The 8,540-nt window shown below is 31.6% G+C and overlaps 2 protein-coding genes across 2 annotated transcripts in view; one reads left to right on the plus strand and one right to left on the minus strand.

Annotated features, from left to right (window-relative positions):
• The window catches only part of LOC129786050 (putative fatty acyl-CoA reductase CG5065), an 824,046-nt gene that overhangs the window by 641,955 nt on the left and 173,551 nt on the right, over positions 1–8,540 (minus strand). The window lies entirely within an intron of this gene.
• Positions 1–8,540, plus strand: part of LOC129785965 (26S proteasome non-ATPase regulatory subunit 1) — a 74,595-nt gene that overhangs the window by 19,400 nt on the left and 46,655 nt on the right. The window lies entirely within an intron of this gene.

The raw sequence follows: 8,540 nt of genomic DNA on the forward strand, positions 1-8,540 counted from the left end.
AAAAGAGTGAAACTAATATAACTCCTTTATTTTTCTTCAATTCCTTTTTGGAATATTCTGTTTTTCCACTTTATAATTAGTCTTTTACGGCCTGTAAAAACATTGGGGCTTTTAATAGGAAAACAGTGAAGGATGATGTGGGAAAAATAAGTTAAAAGAGAGCTACTGTAAAAGGTTCCACACACACAAAACATTTTATCTACTTTGTTTTCTGTACCTACTTCCCATGGTAAAATGTTCTATATTTTTGTTCTTAATGTTTAGTTTTCCCACAAATAGTATTTATGATCCACATTTACAGAAATGTCTATATAGACACAAAATAACACTGTCTATTTCACTGGGATTTGCAAACGTTTCAATGCATCTACGCTACAATTCATTGGGATGGTGTGAAGTGAACGTATTTTAATTGCGCCCACAGAGCTTTCACTCATTGTATCAAATATCGTAGAAGGAAGATGTATATAAGGAAAAGTACGAAATCTTATTTTCCAGGAAAAGTATTTTCTTTCATTCCTGAAATTATTCCATCATGGTTTCACGAATAGTTTCTTTCTTTTTCAGATTAAAGAGTCAAATTTAGTAGTTTCCAAAGTATAAAAAATATATAGGTACCTACGTATTTCTAAAATTTCAATTTGAGGGAAAATGCACAGATTTTCACGTTAAAGCGAGACATAGTTGAGGGAAAATATACTATGTATGTTCGTGTATAGTGACCTGGGTGATTCTATTAGAGGTTGAATTATTAAAGGTATTTCCTTTATTATGCTTGTGTATTGTCCCCGAAATATGTATGTGCAAAAGGTTAGACATATAGGTAGGTACATAAAGTAGTTACCTATTAGGGATGCCGTGGATAGTTAGGGAATTCTTGAATTTTAAATTAAGGGAATGTCAAGGATATTATGGATTTGTACTGAATGCGAAATCTTAATTTTCCATTTCAGGGATTTATACGGTATCCTATTTGGATTATATTACAGGGTATTCCTAGAGTAGATGGTGTAGAATATACATACAATTTCGAAATCATATATACATATGTACTACGTGTATAGCTCATATATATAATCGTATGTCCTGAGCCATTTGTTGCATCCCCTCTGCGTTGGTAAACGTTGGAAGTGAACACAAATTCTTCCAAGGTGTTAAGTACAGTTTACTTTTGGGGGGAAATGGGAAATTTAAGAAAGATTTAAAAATTCATTTCGTAACGTTATAAAAGTAAGTAATTTTTTATTAAATTTTGAAACATTTTCATCTTTGTATAAGAGAGAGAGTAAAAAATCCCTCGTAGGTTTATCTTGTTATTAATCGGATGAACTTTTTTCTAGTTAGTATAATCTTCATACATAGATTTCGTAGAGTTAGTTCGTGACGGTACATACATAGTAGGTGCAAAAAGTGAGTAAAAGGAAAATGTGGTAAATACAAGCGGAAAAACGTAATACCTGTGAGTGCTGCACACTACTCTTGCCCAAATGCTCCGGACAAGAGGACTATAGTCCGTTTTCAAAACAAAACAAACATAATTCCTTTCAACTGTGATTGTTTTCGTTTCTATGAGTACAAATTTCTGTATATATTATTCCCACATTTTCGCAGCTTTGTATAGAATAATCAACGTTATAACTCGTCAAACTTCCTTATCCATATAGCCATAAAATAAATGCTTGTTCTCACAGTGGGAATGTTAAATGATACACGCTAAAATATTCGACAACATTAATTTGTTACACTACAAGTGGTAGGATTAATTTTCTTATCCTCATATGTTAATATGTATGTATTTTATATACATATATAATTTACATTTAATGTATATAATGTAGTTGATATGTTACCCCGAAAATTAATTTGGTGCAAGTCATCCCCCCAGTACCTTAAGTAATTGCTATACCTACTCTTTGCAAGGTTGCTAAATATATAGTACATAATGTATTATGTATTTTATTATGTAGTATGATATAGGTATACATGTGTCTGCCAAAAATTTGTTTCAAATAATTAGTATTTACATATCAAAATTTCAGTAAATCTGACGGTAAAAAGTAAAATTGCAATGTAGGTAATATTTTTTCATTTTTTTTTTTGCAAGCTAGAGGTAAATAAAACATTAACTTTTTTGTTCCTTATTGATCCATTATATACAATGTTCCGGGATTAAAAGCAGACCAATATTTACTGAAACAATTTTCCTTTTTATTTATTTGGTTAATTTTATCCCCATGGGAAATGATACAATAATAGAAAGTTGGTTCCCGGGTGTATTTTTGCTGCAATCAGCTGAAACATTTCGATTTAATACAAAAGCCTCTAAATACTTTATCATTTAACCTTTTCAACTTCTCATACAAGTCAGAATCAAAGTTATCTCAATCCTTTAAATGAAAAGTTAGAAAAATAAGGAGAGCCTTCAAACACTTTTTGATTATAAATGGAGCAGTATAAATAGTTTTAATTTCTCTAGATTAAATATTTGAAGCTCTATATGTACTTGGTTTTAAATGGATAAAGGCAAAGCAAACTGAATGCAGCTACCCACGAGTAAGAATCGATATTTCTACACCAGTGTTTTCCAAGAAATTTTTTAGTCTATAGATTCCTAGAACACTTTGCTAGGTCTCTATTAAAAAGGAGCGATTTTTTTAAATCTGTAGGGGAGGGCGGGGCTATTTGTGTCAATTTGGATAAATCCCTATCTGCAGGACTCCCACGGGGCAAGAAATTTTCCTCGATAGGTCATTCTCATAGGAAATTTTCTTGCCTACAACTTTGTCTCAGACCACTTTTCCCTATCTCCACGGAAAATATCAGTTTTCGAGCTTTTCCTAAAGCCTTCCGCTTCTGACTTTTTTAAGAATCCGTCGACAAGTATTGTCACCAACGGGGGTAATTAAGTTGGTGGAATTTTCCGACATTTCCAAAGATTTTCCACCTGAGAGATTAGTTGTAGCTACTAACCGAACTCCTCACTTGTTCATCCACGGCAAGGAATTTCACTTTTCTATCCACTAACACACAGAATTTTGGAATTTTCTCAAGCCCTACATTTTGCAACAAAAAGGTTAGAAAACATGTCAATATTTTGACGTTCTATATGATTTATTTACATTGGTGACAAAATTAGCCCCACTCGACATGTGTTGATTCCAAGAAATATGTAGAAAAATTATTAAAAGTTAGTGAAAAATACACATTGGCAACGTTTTCTGCATTGACATAGCTTGTGGAAAAGACAGTGAGATTGGAAAATCGCTAAAAGAAAAGTGTCGGAAAATGAGTTTTTCTCAACACGCAAAACGTATTTTTGGAGGCCTCAAAATTTGTTTATTTTTTTATTCCTAAACTATTCATCGGATAATTCCCAAACTACAGTCATGAGGGTATGATAGGACTTCTTATCATAATTTTTTCAGGTGCTTCCGATTAATAACTTGGGAGAAATCGCCATTTGAAAATTCCAAACTGTCACAATTAGCCCCGCTCTCCCCTATGCAGAGTTTCATTTCTGAGTAATTATTTTACCAATATACCCTTTATTGACAAAGTTATCTTACAGCATAAAGAAATGACTAACTATAGCACTTTCTATAACACTATGTATGTTAATTAAAAATTTTAATACATACAGAATGGTTCACTTTAAAAGAAGAATTTTTTATTCATAGACAAGAGAAAAGTTAATATTCCTACATTATTATTACAAAGCATAATTCGTATATACTGAGTGATAGGAAATGATATATACCCACCCCTTGTGAATCTTTGAAAATTAACATCATTGACAAAAATGTAAATGTCGGTGTCATTTTCCTTTATATAATCCACTATTAAAATTCTCTCTGCGTCTTATTTGATTTAGTCTGCATAATATTTGAATTAAATTATGCTGACTATATAAATTTGATGTATAAAATTGAAGATCTTAACGCTGTTTGTATCTATGAAATTCAGTGGGTGTAGCTTTGCCAGTATGTTTCAGAAGAAAAGGCTTTTGCGAATTTATATTATGCAAAATTAAGGAATATGCTACCATAATTGTAATTCCCTTTAATGTTATTATGGTTATAAGTATTTCACTTCATGAGTTTTCTTACCAATTTTGGAGAAATTCAACAAATGTGGGAAAATCCTTTAAATTCACATAAAGAGATAAATATTCTATATGTCTGAAACATAAAAATGATTTCTCGTATTGTATATTATTTCTGAAGAGAACTTTTTATGGTTCTGCTGAAAATATAAATTTTAAGCAACAGTTTAATGAGAACTACATATAATCCATATTTAAATGTTAAGAAATTTTGTTATATAATGTGGGAGCAAAAAAACATACAAAAATAGGCAGTAAAGCTTGGATACACTTACCTACTTTTTCAGTATGATAAAATTAAGCACAAATGAAAAAAATTGGAAAGCCCTGAATGTCTAAAATTAACATACTCTAATTAATCAATAAGAGCTTTTTTTTCTGCCACATAACTGTTCGAAACGGATAAAATGTTTTTCCCCCAATTGTAACTTTATTTCATTCAGAACAAATGAAATTTTAATGAATGCATTAACTATTACGTATCACAATCCTATTTCGTAACAAATTGCGTATTCAAGCTCATCAATAATTAGATTAGATTTCTTGTAGCACAATTCATCTCGCCCAGTTTGTTTGATTACCATATTTCCTTTTAAGCACATATTGCATCGATCATGGGGTATGAAACTAAATTTGAGTATTATATCAAGTTCATATGTTACTCTGTAATATATGTATGTATGTCTATGTATGTATAACATAATGTACATAATATGATATTACAAAATTTCCCTCATTCACATTAGGACGAAATATTTTCATTTTTGTACATAAAATGTATCTATTTATGTATTATGTATAAACATGAGTTTACCATACATACGTAATTCATACTTTTAGGCTGATGGATTTGGAAAGTTTTAAGTTTTTGCACTAGAATTTTCGAGCACATTGACCTAATTTCCATATAGTGAAGAATGAATGATTGTAGAACACTGCATGATTCTCTATATGTATGTATATACTGTCACTTGCAATTTTGGAAAGAGGTACAAAGATTGAAAGATAATTTTGTTGGAAATGAAAATGACTTCATAAAAGGAGAATTGGTAATGACAGGGAAAACTATTTCATGCCATTGGTCATTCAGTAAAAGTCAATACTATCTTTATTCAAGGTTCATCATCGATAAAAAAATGTATTAATACGGGTGGAGGCAATAAAAAAATATTAGTAATAGTGAGAGTTTTTTGTTTATTTGAATTTATTGGGGATATTTTTTTTACTTGAAAAAATACTATAAGGTTTTTAGACGAGATTATTTTCAATGTCATACACGTTGTTGTGAAAAATTGGCATGAAACTCGATCAATTGTATAATATTTGAGAGAATTTAAGGGTAGCTTTGTACTCACCAATACCTATTGAATAACGAACATTGAATTTCCCTCCGGGTAAAATGAGTTTGATTTGAATATCACGGTATAAATTGGGTAATTTTAAGATGGGGTTGTTTATATTTATTTTAATTTTCTTCCATTTTTGCTATATGGAATTGTTTATAGACAATACCTATACGTATAGAATTCTACTATAGATGTATATTGAAAAGGAGCAAAGGAATGAATTTGTTATTCAGAATGCCAAATCAAATATTTAAATAGTAAAACAAGGAAAACATTGGATATGATACAAGAAAAAAAAGTTTAGAAATTGAAAGTATTCTTATACTGTGTAGCAATGACCTCTTGAAAATACGGTAACAAAAAGTCGTAGGTATAAGTTTTTCTTTTCTCTTCTTTTTTTTTATCCTCTACTTTCTGATAATATTGTAGAGTGAATGATGGAGATGATGTCATAGCATTAAGATGTGAAGCAGGGTGACAAGGGTGTTGAGTACTTTTTGTTCTTGATACATATTTCACAGAAATTAATTCACAAGAAGAAGATAGGTATGTGCATATGTAATATGGCACATCATTGTTGTTATTTGAATTTTAACAAAAGTTTTATGTACTGAAATAATATGTATACATATTTAAAGAAAAACAACATACGCTTTCGTACCTCGTTGATATAAACGTTAGATACATAGGTATATGTAGAAGACCTATGTGGGAAACTTTTCAATTTACTTAGTTTTCAATGTAAATGTATTGAGTGGATTTCTCTGTTTGCATACTTTTCACATATGTAGGTAATATGTATTATAAATTGACAGTTTTTGATGAGTGTTTATTTTATTTAAGTTTCCATCATTCATATCCTTCAATCAAGTACTATTCTGACATATTGTGCCTCCTTGTGTTAGTCCTACAGTACACTGAATACAAATGATCAACAAATTCTGTAATTAAGTTATGGGTTTGATTTGTATTTTTTCGATTTATTCAATTTTTATATAATCAACAAGGGGAAAAGTTTTTTCATCTTCTTACCCAATCAAATTACATAGGCAGGTAATATTCAATAATGTATATACCTATCTGAACCTTAAATTATGTCAAATCAAGTCAATTTTTCAAATGTAGTTTCAAATAACCTATAATAGATGTTCTGCATAGTCGTAGTTTTATCGCGCGAGATTTGTAATGTTTTGGGTTCAAAGGAATACTAAATTACGTCGTTTTGAGATTAATTTCATTGAAATCACGATTAAGGGATCTATTACGTATTTTTTGCCTTATTCGACCAAATGTTTAGCTGAGGGTATTAAGTCTCACATTAGAGAAAATGATAACCTCATAACTCACCTTGAATGTCGCCAAAGTTCCCATTTATGATAACCATGTGAATAAATTGATGTTTTTTTTCATATCATAAATGCTACGTTATATCTACAATTTTTTTTTCCTACAAAACAAATTTAATTAACCAAAATCCTCTGTGGATTGCAATATTTTGATACGAAAATTGCTTCCTTTCCATACTATGTTTGTGTTCAGCAGGAATGTTCAATGTTATGCTCAAGCAGACCTTTATTAATGCATTGAACTCAATCAGTTTGCTTATAGTTATGCATAATTCATTTACAAATGGTGCAGATAAACTATCAATTTATGCCAAAAATAATTGTGATATGTAGGTACTTGATAACATAAGTTATGCATAGACATATTTCAAATGTACGGGTAAGCTGACCAAGCTTACGGGAGCTGTGTTTCTTTCAGTGTACCAATTTTGTGAGAGCAAACTAGAGCGTAAATTAATTTAAATACGCGCAAAGTCGGGAAAAGTTGAAAAGTCATCCCCCAAGAAATCTTTAAAACGCCATATCTCGGGAACGGCTCCATAGATTTTCGAGTTTGAGCTATCGTTGGAAAGGTCTTGACCTCAACTATAATATATTAAAATATGAAGTAAATCGATAATGGCATTTTCGAAATATTCGAGTTCGAAATTTTCGAAAATTTTGATTTTGACTTTAGCACCCCTCGCGGTCATTTCTCGAACTTGCAATGTTCTAGACATTTGTAGGGCTTCATGAAACCTTTCATTTGCACTTGAGTTGATCAAAATCGGACTTGTAGAACCCGAGATATGACATGCCAACTTTGGAAAGCTATATCTCGAGAACGGAGACATAGATTTTCTTCATTTTTGGCATGGAGCTAGATAATATGGTCAGCTATAACATATCAAAAAATGAAGCAAATCGATAATGGCGTTTTCGAGATATTCATCGAAAACTCATCGAAAATTTTGTTTTTGATTTTTGGCCCCCTAGCGGTCACTTTTGAAACTTCGGATGTTCTAGAGAGTTGTAGGGTTTGTTGAGATCTTTCATTTGACCCCGGGTTGATCAAAATCGGTCAAGCCGTTTTCGAGTTATGGTCGATTTTCGATGAAAAATTGTGGCAGCCATATTGGCTAAACGGCTTGACCGATTTTCGAAAATGAGGTATCGTTGGAAAGCTTTTGATGGCCCCTACAACATATCAAAATTTCAGATTTTTCGCTATTACAGGGGCTGAGATATAGCGAAAACAAAATTTTGAGGTTATTCAAAATGGCGGACGGAGGGGAGGGGGGGTGGATTTGACCTCATAATCGGATGTCTTCCAGTCGATATTTAAACTTTGCCGTTTACCGCAAGTCTCTATCTATTACCGTTCTCTTGCAATTTAACGTTGTACTACGGCCGGACGGACGGACGGACGGACGGACGGACGGCCGGAAAAAATCTTATTTTTGGCGCATACGTTTTTTGGAATGTGGGGACCCTAATTCGTGCTCATCCCAAGTTTGAGCCCGATCTGACGACTTTCGATTTTGCTCGGTACACAAAAGCTGTGTCTGAAAGAAACACAGCTAAAAGTTTCAATATGAAACATATGTATTTAAATGAATGAATTTGTATTTTAATGCAATTAGTATACAATTGCATATCTGTCTGTATGATGAAGTTATTCAATTTGTTATATAACTTGCTTTACTTACCAGCATCATTGATTGCAAGGGTAGTATGAGATACATACATACACACATAGTTTAAATG

This window comes from Lutzomyia longipalpis, chromosome 1 (genome assembly GCF_024334085.1).
Source record: "Lutzomyia longipalpis isolate SR_M1_2022 chromosome 1, ASM2433408v1".
Lineage (NCBI taxonomy): Eukaryota > Metazoa > Arthropoda > Insecta > Diptera > Psychodidae > Lutzomyia > Lutzomyia longipalpis.